Source organism: Macrotis lagotis, chromosome X (assembly GCF_037893015.1).
Source record: "Macrotis lagotis isolate mMagLag1 chromosome X, bilby.v1.9.chrom.fasta, whole genome shotgun sequence".
Lineage (NCBI taxonomy): Eukaryota > Metazoa > Chordata > Mammalia > Peramelemorphia > Peramelidae > Macrotis > Macrotis lagotis.
In genome coordinates, this window is record NC_133666.1 from 319,206,287 (window position 1) to 319,217,968 (window position 11,682).

General features: G+C 34.1%; 1 long non-coding RNA gene across 1 annotated transcript; it reads right to left on the reverse strand.

The window, feature by feature from the left end:
• Positions 1 to 209: 209 nt before the first annotated feature.
• LOC141498078 (uncharacterized) lies at positions 210 to 11,232 on the reverse strand. Its single transcript, XR_012471549.1, has 3 exons — positions 10,841 to 11,232; positions 10,626 to 10,724; positions 210 to 302 (listed from the first exon to the last, which is right to left on the reverse strand). It is a non-coding gene; the product is annotated as an uncharacterized LOC141498078 (long non-coding RNA).
• Between the last annotated feature and the right edge of the window lie 450 nt (positions 11,233 to 11,682).

The window sequence follows — 11,682 nt, forward strand, 5'->3', positions numbered from 1 at the left end:
GCCTCTAAAGTTCTGTCTAATTCTAAATCTATGATGGTAGCATCCTTCATCCATGATAAGCAGGAAAAACAAGTAATCATGGTGCAGACTTTAAAAGGTATCTTCAAATCAGTTGGTAAAAATTTCTGTTAAATTGTGTAAAAAAATGGAAGCCCAAGAGATTTGGTCTCACTCTCAGGTAATTTTCTAACTATGTTACTCACCCTTTTGCAATACACATTGAAGTTTAAATACGATATGCAGTGAATCCATTCCTTGTTCTTCACTATAGCCATCCATAGCTTCATCACTCTGCTGAGTATCTTCAAAGCGAAACAACAAAGAGAGAAAGGTTAACCAGATGAAATCAGATTTAAAAGAAAATACACACACACACACACACACACACACACACACACACACACAAACACACGTGAAATGGCTGTTGTAAGCTTCAAAATTGGCAGGTACCAACCAAAATAGAAAATGCATTGAAGAATTGTTGATGGCACTGAAGATGATGCAAGGAAAAGCATCTTTCTGAAGAAAGGCATTGTAAATGACAAAACTTAACTACAAAGAATCTTGTGGTTAACTGCTTAGTTCCCTCTTTCAGCATTATTCCTACTTCCATCAAATTCCCAGTGTGGTAGCATCTACTGGGGCAGTGATTTTAGTAATGGGTGGAATATTGAGAGAAAATTTGCAAGACAGTATGTCCAATTCACACCACTCTAGGAAACTACATTTCTTTTTTGAGAAAGGATCTGGTTTTCATAAATATTCCTGGTTCGTCTATCTTGTTGGGTGCCACATACTTGATCTGAGGCTTTTTTCCTTCCCTTTACAGTTAGAGTGCAAACTTGCCCAAGAGGATGAAAGTCATTGGCAGAATTTTTCTTGTGAACAAGGGAGTTCTTGGTGCTGGCAGCCATTGCCCCAACTTATTTAGAAAGCATTTGCTTTGGCTAAAAATGATAAATCTGTCTTTATCTTCTAAAAATGATCCCAAAGGGGGAAAAAATAGAAAAGGGAGTTTAGAATGGGAATGGGGAAAGAGAATGCAATGGGACTGGAAAAGGTAATGCTTGGCTTTTTCCAAAATGTATCTTCTTTGATACCTCCCTGTGGGCCTTGGGTACATTTCCAATCTGTGTTTTGAAAGATAAAATTAATATTTCATTTAACCAGCTGCATTCCAGGATGGGTAAGTATCCCATTCTTTTGCCAATAGTTGGAGCAGACTTCTTTAGATCATCATATTTAAACTAAAGGGGGATACTTTCTAAGCAAGCATCGTTAATTAGTATAAATTATATTATGATATGCAGGTAGATGAATACTTCTTTGCATCAAATCTTTTGGCATCCTCTTCATCTATTTCCTGTGTCGATACAGACATATCATGATGGGATAAATTTATTTCCCTAATAACTAAACTAGACCTTTCTATAAGTAAAAACAAATATGATATAAGTGAACTTAGAAAAACTAGGGAAAGCTTGAATGCTATGTTATTACACTCAACACCTACTCATCCTTGAGAAGGATAATCTAGCAATGAGGATTATCTAAAATATACCCTACTTGATTTTTTTTATTTTCAGATTTTATTTATTTAAGACAATGGGGTCAAGTGACTTGCTCAAGGTCACACAGCTAGGTAATTATTAAGTGTTTGAGGTAAGATTTGAAATCAGGCCCTTCTGACTCTAGGAGGGGTGCTGTATCCACTGTGCCACTTAGTTGTCCCTCAGTTACTGATTCCTGGTTAATACAAATAAAATCATCAATTACTTGAATATAGTAAAATCTGGAAAAGAAGACTTTTTATGGCAAAAATCATTTGCCACCAAGAGCCATTAAAGAGATAAGGTATAAAGTTAGTAGAAAAAGAACTCAGTTTTGTTTCAGAATATATTATTTTTCTAGGCTATTTTCTTATATAAAAGGGGGAAATTGAAAATGTGAGTAGATGGGATGCTGTATCAAAGCAGTGAGAAAAGGAAATCATTCTTTTATTTGAATGCCTAGATATCTATGCATAAACTTAATTCAAATATTTCTCATATCAGTCTTTTGAGTCATTTACTACTTCTTTAAGGTCATGGGTGCCTTAAGTTTATTCACATAATATGATGTTGGACTGTTTGTTTTTCTAAAGTTAGAACCTCTAAGCTACAAAGAAAATGGTAACAGTCCTAGTCTGAGAGTCTAAGGAAATTGTACTATTCTTTTTGTATACTTATTACCTTCTAGAATGAGGTCATATTGATTCTCTTATAGGTATCTTTTCATTTTAGTTTTCCATTTTAGGTTCTAACCTGTCTACAATATTGCTTCAACATTTTTTACCTAGCACCCTAGTTATTCTGACATGGTACAGCTAATAAATCATTTCCATCAATCAGGAATCTTCATTTTCTTTTTTTCTTCTATCTTCTTTGAACCTTAACCACCATCATCTTTCTTATTTTTAATGAAAACAATAATGATAGTAACCATCTCAAATTCCAACACATCAGAAACCTGGCTGGCTTGGGTGGAAGTAGCAAGAATATGTGGAAATACCTGCTGGAAAAATGCACTGAAAGTGCTATGTAGACTCTAAAACATTATGTCATCTATGAAGGTTTGGTATGAATCTTTCAGTAATGGCCAACTAGGCTCTGAAGACCCAACTGAGTGAGTTATCACTTTAGCAGTGAGATTAAAAGGTCTCTGAAACCAAAAACATAGTCTCATGATATTATGGATTGACCATAATAGTACCCACCAAGGTAATACATTTGACGTGGAGAATGGCAAGAGTCAATGATGCAGCTACAATTATTAGTACTTTAAGAAGATAAATGAAATAAATGAGAAATTAAAATATTCAACTTGTTGGAAATATTTCAGAGTAGACAGATGACAATGACCAGTAAATTGGGTAAAACCACAAGTACTTATGAAGTGGAAAAAAAGATGCAAAAAATTTTATTCTGTATCAAGACTACATGTTAACAAAATTGGAAATAGATCTCTTCACTTATAGGAAGGTGTTACATATGACATTTTTGTCAATAGTACCCACAATTTCAGGTCAAACAAGAATGTTTCCCTAATCAGTATAAAATTATCAGAGTAGGGGGCAGCTAGGTGGCGTAGTGGATAAAGCACCAGACTTGGAGTCAAGAGTACTTAGGTTCACATCCGGTCTTAGACACTTAATAATTACCTAGCTGTGTGGCCTTGGGCAAGCCACTTAACCCCATTTGCCTTGCAAAAACCTAAAAAAAATTATCAGAGTAACAACAATAAGCTTTATCCTGATGACTATATTGGAGGAAATAGGAGGTGAAATTGAGGAGCAACTGAGATGTGAAGAGGGAAAAGTTCATGACTCTGAGGACAAATAAAATTTTCAGTTAGTGAAAGTGTAAAAAATTACATGTATTGACAAAATAGTTGGGAAAAAAACCCTTATTTTCAAGTGATAATGCATTCATGAATTTCATATAAAACATTCCTCATTTTTAAAAATCTAAAAGGATAGACAATAAAGGATAATATTGAGGATCATCAAAGGTACACCACTAGATCTCAGGTATATAAAGAAATTTTATCATTGATATATTAATAATTGAATGAATAAGCTAAAATTACTGTACCATTTGTGCTTTCTTTGATGATTATTCCATCCATATGTATGACTTATGTAAGTGTGGGTAATAAATGGAATATTTTGAAAATATTATGAATATTGGTATATTCAATATGTGTATTTTAAAAAGAAACTTATTCTCCATTTGGAGAATAGCACCTGCAAAATGTCATTATGGTCAAGCAATATCAAATGTGGCTTTTTTTATTCAGAGGATGCTTTAAATTCATTATGGCTTTATCTATCTTAATTACATTTTTATCTTATCTAAATAGAATGATGTTCTCCTTATTATATGACGAGTAAAACAAGAGTATCTTATTCATCTTTTGATGCACATCCATTTTCCTGTCGTATCAAAATAGAATTTGGATGTGATATATTTAAATAATTCTTAATGCACAAAGAAGGAAGAGAATGAATAATTTGGAGTTAATGTTGAATTAGTAGGTTAAACCAGTTCCACAAATACCTTGTTTTCCTCCAGGTAAGAAAAATGGAACATAAAGATATTAAAGCAAAGGTTGTGATTAATTTTGTTAAGAGACATAATGGCACCCTGAAGTCAAAATTAATGGGAAGAACATGTTTAAAGTGATTAATATACATGCAATACAAGTCCTAATGTTCACTTTTTGCCATTGAAAAATGAAATATGATATATTTAGAAAGTTCCCCAACCACTAGTTATCACTATGAGATGGCTATTGAAAGATGATCAGTTACTCATCAAAATTTAAGATTATTAATAGACAATTTAGAGCATGTGACAAGCAGCTCAAAGACCTGTATAAATGAGTTTGAAATAAAAAAGTATTATATTGTGAGCAAAAATTAAAATTAGTACACTTATGTGAATTTATCAATTATTACAAGCATGAGTTTGAGACTTTTTTCAACAGATGATTTTGAACCAATTATGATTCTTTTTAAATTCAATTAGGTCTTTCTTAAAAGAACTGTGTTCCCATTATTTATTTCATTATCATTATTAATTTCATAAATTAGAACTAAATATCCTTCTTATTAAATGGTGAATGAACTTAAGCACTTTATCATTGTCTTAACATACATCTATTTTTCCAGTCATATCAAAATGTTATTTGAACATGATATGCTCTTTGAAATAATTAAGATTAAAGAATAGAAGCAAAAGACCATTCATGGAAAACCATATGATAAATGTCAACAAATAAGTATCAAAAATGATTGAGAATATAGATTTATTTATGAAAATATAAGATATTATGGTCCTATTCGTGACCAGGTCATTGGTACTAGACGTTATGGATGTGTTTGTCCATAGAGAACCTTGACTTAGTGATTAATGTAGATTATTCAGAAAAATCATAGAAATGACACTCTATGACTATGTAATTACAAAGTAATCTACCCAGTAACCATCAAGCTATGACCTAGTAGCTAGAAGTTTGAATCAAGAGTGCACTATATTTCATGAACTAACAGATTATGCATCCCTATAGTATAAATAGAGACATTAAAATATTTTAGCTAGCTTACTTCTCCCTCCACCCACAAAAAAAAATACTGGAATTGCAATAATATTACAGACTAAAGCACAATCACTTAGACACAAAATCGATTAAAATAATCTTAAGGTCCATGTAGAAGTTAATGTTATCATACAAAATATTCATAATGTCCAAACAATTACTTTAGAATGAAAATGACTTTCAAAATATACAGATATAGCTGAGGAGAACCAGATCATATGAAAACAGGATAGGAGATATCCTCACCTTATCTGCTAGTAGAGTTGTCCTGAATTTGGTTTAAGAGAGTCTACAGAAGATTAATTTACATCCCCAAACTATCATTAACTACTAATATTATTTTGAAATTTGTTCAGTAGTTCATAAAATATAAATATATATATATATATATATATATATATATACAGATTAGCAACCTTTCCTAAGACTTTAGATCTGAAGTCCATTTAAAATATGATGATGAAGTAATAATATAAAGAGATTGATGTTAAAAAATGCATAAAATAATTAATCCCCCAAACCCTTTTACAGGATAAAAAATATTTTCTTTTAATCAAACTTTATTCAGCATAATATGAATTTTACTTTATATTTTAATTGTATTCTATAGGTTATCTATTAATACCTTTCTGTTTTTTCTACAAGCTTACAAAGGTGTTGCCAAAGGTGTATACATCCCTCCAACAATGTTTTGGCAAATTTGGAATAGAGAAGAAAAATTATTCTTCCCCTCCCTGACTATTCTTACTTCCTGGAATGCATTCTATTCAGAGTTGGCTATTCATTTTGTAACAGTACTATGATGGATGCTAGATATGACAAAAAGGAAAAGCTAAATTATTATACTTAAATTTTTCTTTTACTTTCTCTGCATCTTCTGAAGATGGGATATAGATATCAGCACTAGCAAATCTAGAAATTTGGAGACAGAGTTACAGGAACTTATATATGGGAGGTCCTTCACACTGGTACTCAAACATAAACCTTTTCTTTTAAATCATCAAAATAAAGACTCTTCCAGGTTTCATGTGAAAACATAAGCAAATCCCTTTTAAACCCTTTCCTTCTACTTTCTTCCACATTATTGTTGTAGAAGGCAGTACTGTTCTCTCAGTCTTTCAACATAGATTCTTCAATATCTCCCATCCTTACTATCCTTATCCTGGAACTTTCACTATCTCTCATCCCTCATATTCATTCTTTTGTCAAGGCCTATTGATTTCACTTTTGTAATATCTCTCATGTAAGTCCTCTTCTTTCCTTATCCAGTACTATCATTTGAGTCAGGAGGACCTGAGTTCAAATTCAGTTTCAGACACTTAATATTTACTAGTGGCATAACCTTAGACAAGTAATTTAACTCATTGCTTCACACACAAAAAATTTAGATATTTGTTCAATGGTTCCAATAGCTCAATTTCCTCAGTATTTAATATTCTACATTTTGCATGCAGCAGCCCATTCCACTTTGGAGTCCTATAAATATTTGGTGTTTTAGTCCCTTAAATAAGACTTCACTCTTTATTTATTTAACTTATTCCTATTTCTCCTACTTTGACTCTTGAGGACAAGCAAAACAAGTTCAATCTCTCTTCCACATGACATCCTTTCTAATATTTGAAAAGTTATCAATTTTCAGTAAGCTTTCTCATCTCCAAGCTAAACTTCTCCATTCTTTTAAGTTAGACATATGCCTATTCTATCATGCAAATAAATTTGATAGTGATAACACAAATTTTGGTCTCTGAACTAAAGGGAATACCATTGCTAATATTTTAGTTAATTATTGGGGAGGAAAAGAGGAGAATCCAACACTGGGAGGTTTTTTGGATGATATTTCTGAAATTGGTTACTCCACTGACCCAAATCCTAGCCATCCTTCCAAGTCCAGCTGAAACCTGACACATGATGTATTGATCACACTTGATACTGGATTGCTCTCCCTTTTCTCCCAATTCCTAATGAACTGGATTGCATACTTATTAAGGCCAAGAATAGATTTTTTTTTATTCTTTTGCACCCTGACAGGATCTAGGACTGTATTCAAGTATATAGTATGTGGTGCATAAAAATATTGGAATGATAAGTATCCAATTAATACTCCACTCAAATTTATTTATGCAAATGAATCTATAAGGCTATGCATTCACTAACCTCTCACCCTGACCCTTCTGCTCTCATAATGGGCTCAGTAGCACATGGAAAGTTAAGGGCAGAAGCAAGGTTAAAACAAACAAGCTAGAAATCCTGCAATATGTTACTTAATCAATATGCATTTTGACTTCCAAGATGCCACAAGAGTTCATCCCCCACAGCCAAAGAAATTTTTTTTCCTTATTACTCAATCAAATACTTATTGAGTACCTACTGTGTGTCAGATGCTATGCTAGGTTCTAAGGTCATAAATACAACAAATGAAGCAATTACTATATGCAAGGAACTTTTGCAGATTCCAATCACCTTGAGATAATCTTCCCTTGAAAACCTGATCAAATCCTGTACTCTTTCCTGGGTGATTTCCCCTCTAAATACTTAACCAGTGCGCATGTGTTTCCCAGTGCATATGACATTGTGCTAAGTCCTAAGTGCTCCATTTTCCCCAATTCCCAGTAGAGGTGAGGCATTTGCCCCCCTCTCCCATTACTGGCTTCAGAGCAACAGCCGTCAGCTGGGCAGCAGTCTGGCTCAAGACCCAATGCTGAGCCCGAGCCAAACGTGAAAGTTCATTAGGGCTCAGGGACCCAGATGCTAGTGCTAATGTGGTTGTGCCTGAGTTCAGAGCTTGGCTCCTGAAATGTCCCAGAGGCAGCCAGCTCTTGTGCTCTCTCTCTCTCTCTCTCTCTCTCTCTCTCTCTCTCTGACAAAAAAAAAACCTCATAAATGCATCCTTCCTAGGGACCAAATAACAGGTGGGATTCTAAAATGTGAAACAAATTGAAGAAAAGCTTGACGAGTGACCTGGGGTCACTTTGACATGACTGACACCCAGGTCTGGCTCACAAACACCTCCAGGCGCACCTGCCCAGGCATTGGAGGTGATGGATAAAGGATGGACAAATACTGTCATCAGACCTTGTGGGGATTTAGACACAGTGGGACTATGCATCTGTTTTCTGTTGATTACATTTGCTCAGAAACCAGGCTGATTCTGGGGTCTCTACATCTACTCTTTTCCTATTTTTCATTTCCTCCTTTGTTGCCTTTGGCTGGGCCATTTTCTAAAACTCTTCTCCCTCTGCAGGGAAGAAGTAAAGATATACTGACAACCAAGATAAAGAATAGGGGTCACATATTGAAACAGAGTGATCACCTTTATATAATATTGTTAACAGTGTTGCTAATTTGATAGGGTTCATGTAAGATACTGAGGATGACACTGGATGAAATATGAAGATTAAAAGAATACAGATCCTGCCCTCCAGGAGTTTTCCACTCTTGAGTGTCACCTTAGTTTATGCCTTCATAAACTCAACCTTGGTGCTTTTATACTAGATTCCTTATTAGTCTTGCTGCCATCTAGTCTCTTTTTATACACTCCACCTTGTATATTTTGTCTAGATTAACACATGACTTTCATTATATTTTTTCCCTGATCAAAAACTACTGCTACAGGACAAAGGTCAAACTTCTCTATCTGGTAATTCATGCTCTCTATAAAACCAGTCCAAGTTAGTGTCCCTAGTATTCCCCGATCATATCTTGCTCCTTTCTAACATTTTCTCATTCTTTGCCCTTACCTGGAAGAATCATCTATCATCTCTCCATCTGCATGTATTTTATTCCTTAAAACCTCAAATTAAATTCTACCACCTCAGTGGAGAGTGTATCACCTGTTCTCTTCCTCCTTTATTTACCTATAAATTTCTCATATAATATCTTTATCCCATATCACAGAGGTAGATTGTTATACTGCACTGAACTCAGAACCAGGAAAACATACATTGAAAGAAATGCATCTTGCTAGCTATTTGATTTTGTCCTCTCTAAGATCCCTTTTGTTTCTAATTCTATGATACTGTGATTTGAATGAACATTTAATTTCTGATGTATAAATTTATCTTCCCAACTAACTGAAAATACATGGTTTTCAAGTGCAAGAACCCTGGCTTATACTTTCTTTTCTAGTCTAAGTGTCCACTCAGGAGATACTATTACTTTGCTAAAATGGAAAGAACAATTGATTGGTAGTTGGGAGATCTTGGAGTCTAATTACTGAATACCTGGGTCATTAATGGGAATGTCTTCACCTTCCTAGAACTTGTACTCTTCATTATTATTATGAGGGAGTAAAAGTAGGTATAGGGTGCCAGAGGGGAAAGACTCCTAAGTTTGGTGTTGGAGGAAGTAAGATCAAAACCCAGTCATGTCATTAAATAGCTGTATCATCTTGATTTTTCTGGGTCAGAAGAGATGACAGAAGGGCTATGTTAACTATAAATTTATAATTCTGTGGCCTGCAATATCCCCTTTGGTTCAAAGATTCTATGATTATGTATCAACCACCAGAATTGTCATTGAAGTAAGGTAAATAATCTTTCATCTTGGAAGGAAGTTTCATTAAGGGAAGTTTTCACCTATTAATTTGGGTTGCCTATGTTAGTTAGATCTCAGAGACATAAATTAGGAAATGTGGTCAATATTCACTTTCCACTTGTCTTGATTATAGAAAAAGCTGAAGAAAACACAGAAGCCTGAATTTTTAACCCAAATCTTGTCTAAAGGGCTCCTGTAACATTGAATTTCTAGAACTTTCCCCTGCAATCATATATACACAAATATGCAAATATGCATATACATATAAATAATGTGTTTATATATAAATATATATATGTATATATATATATATATATATATATATATATATATATATACTCACATGTATACACATATTGTTGCTGAAGCATCTTAGTCGCTGAAATGGGCACAAAGGTGAAAACATTCACTTTTGAATACTATTGTAAACCCAAATTAAGGAGAGCTATATGTAAAAGTTTTGATGACAGATTTAAAAATTCTAGTTTATTGGGCTCTGAAAAATTGCTTGGTGACAAATTAAAATCCTCACTTTTTAAAATAGGTTCTCTTTAAGTACCTAGTCATTTAGGTGAATTTATCTCTGTGACACAATTTCACTTCTGTTGGGCATAAGTTCTACTGCTAGAAAATAACATTTCATGACCCACTATTTTGGAATATACCAAAACCTTCAAGAAAACAACAGAGCACATTTCTTGTGAAAACTTCAGAATCTAACAGAATGGACAGAGTTAGGAAAAAATGCTAGGCCAGACATGAAATTGAATTGTGAAGACATGGTAGGCCCTCTTCAAGATTCAACCTAAAGATAATAGCTACTTGTGAGTAAAACCCTTTCACATAAATTATTTCTTTCAATACCTGTTACAACACGATATGCTGGAACAGGTATATTGTTCCCATAATACAGCTGAAGTTATTGAGGCTGAAAAAGGTTGATGATTTCCTACCTCTGTGGCCTTGGGAGAATTATATAAATTCTCTATTCCTTGTTTTCCTCCTCTTACAGACTTTATCAGGGGTTCTTAATCTGGCGTCAGCTGAGAGGTCTGTGAATAGATTTCAAGAGTTCTGTGAACTAGGATCAGGGGAAAAAAAAATCACACTTATTTTTCCTAACAATGCAATTAAACATATTCTTCAATTATAAATATAGGCAACTAACCTTATTGTAAAGAAGAGATGTATCAGCTTCAACAGACTGTCAAAGGGGTTCATGATATTAAAAAAAAGAAAAAATATGAACCCCTAGCCAAGAAAATCTTTAGAATACCTGCCAACTCTTGACTATGATTATTCTATTATCAGAGATTATGGGATAACTTGTCTGAGGTCACAGCTAAAAAGAAGAGATAGATATGATTATAACCTAAGTCTCTGACTCTTTCCACTGCTCTGTTGTGAAGGCATAGTCTTGATTTATTTCTATTGGTCATTCCTTTGCTTTCTGAAAGGGTTCTCTTTGACCAGGATGGAAGAAAAGTTTTAATTCCTTGACTATAACAAAAAAAAAAAAGGAAAAGTGAAGAAACATTGGAAAATATGACTCTTGCTACCTAAGGCTGTGCTTCCACGGGAAAGAACTCAGTGAGGTGGGAACATTGTGACAAACAGTTCAAATTCCAGTGGAATTCTGGAAAGCCAGATAGCTAGGCTCATATCTTGACAAAGCTATGAACTAAGTACAGTCTCTCTCTTTCTCCCAGAGAGAGCACAGCTGGATATGAGTAAGTGAATAAACAGCTTCCTGGTGTAATATGAATTTCCAAGAAGTCTTCATCCTTGAAACATACCACTAACACTCCCCCAAGCCTAGTCACTTAGTGTCTGAAATCCACCTAAATGGGGACATGACCTCTCATTATCATGAGAAGGCTTAAAAAGAAAATTCCCTTGGCAGAATTAAGGCATCAGGCAAAATTCACACAATGTCACACTGATATCTTGAAAACAAGTTTTGACTAAAAAGAGGGATAGCATTCTGGGCTAGGTGTGTCTTAATTCAAT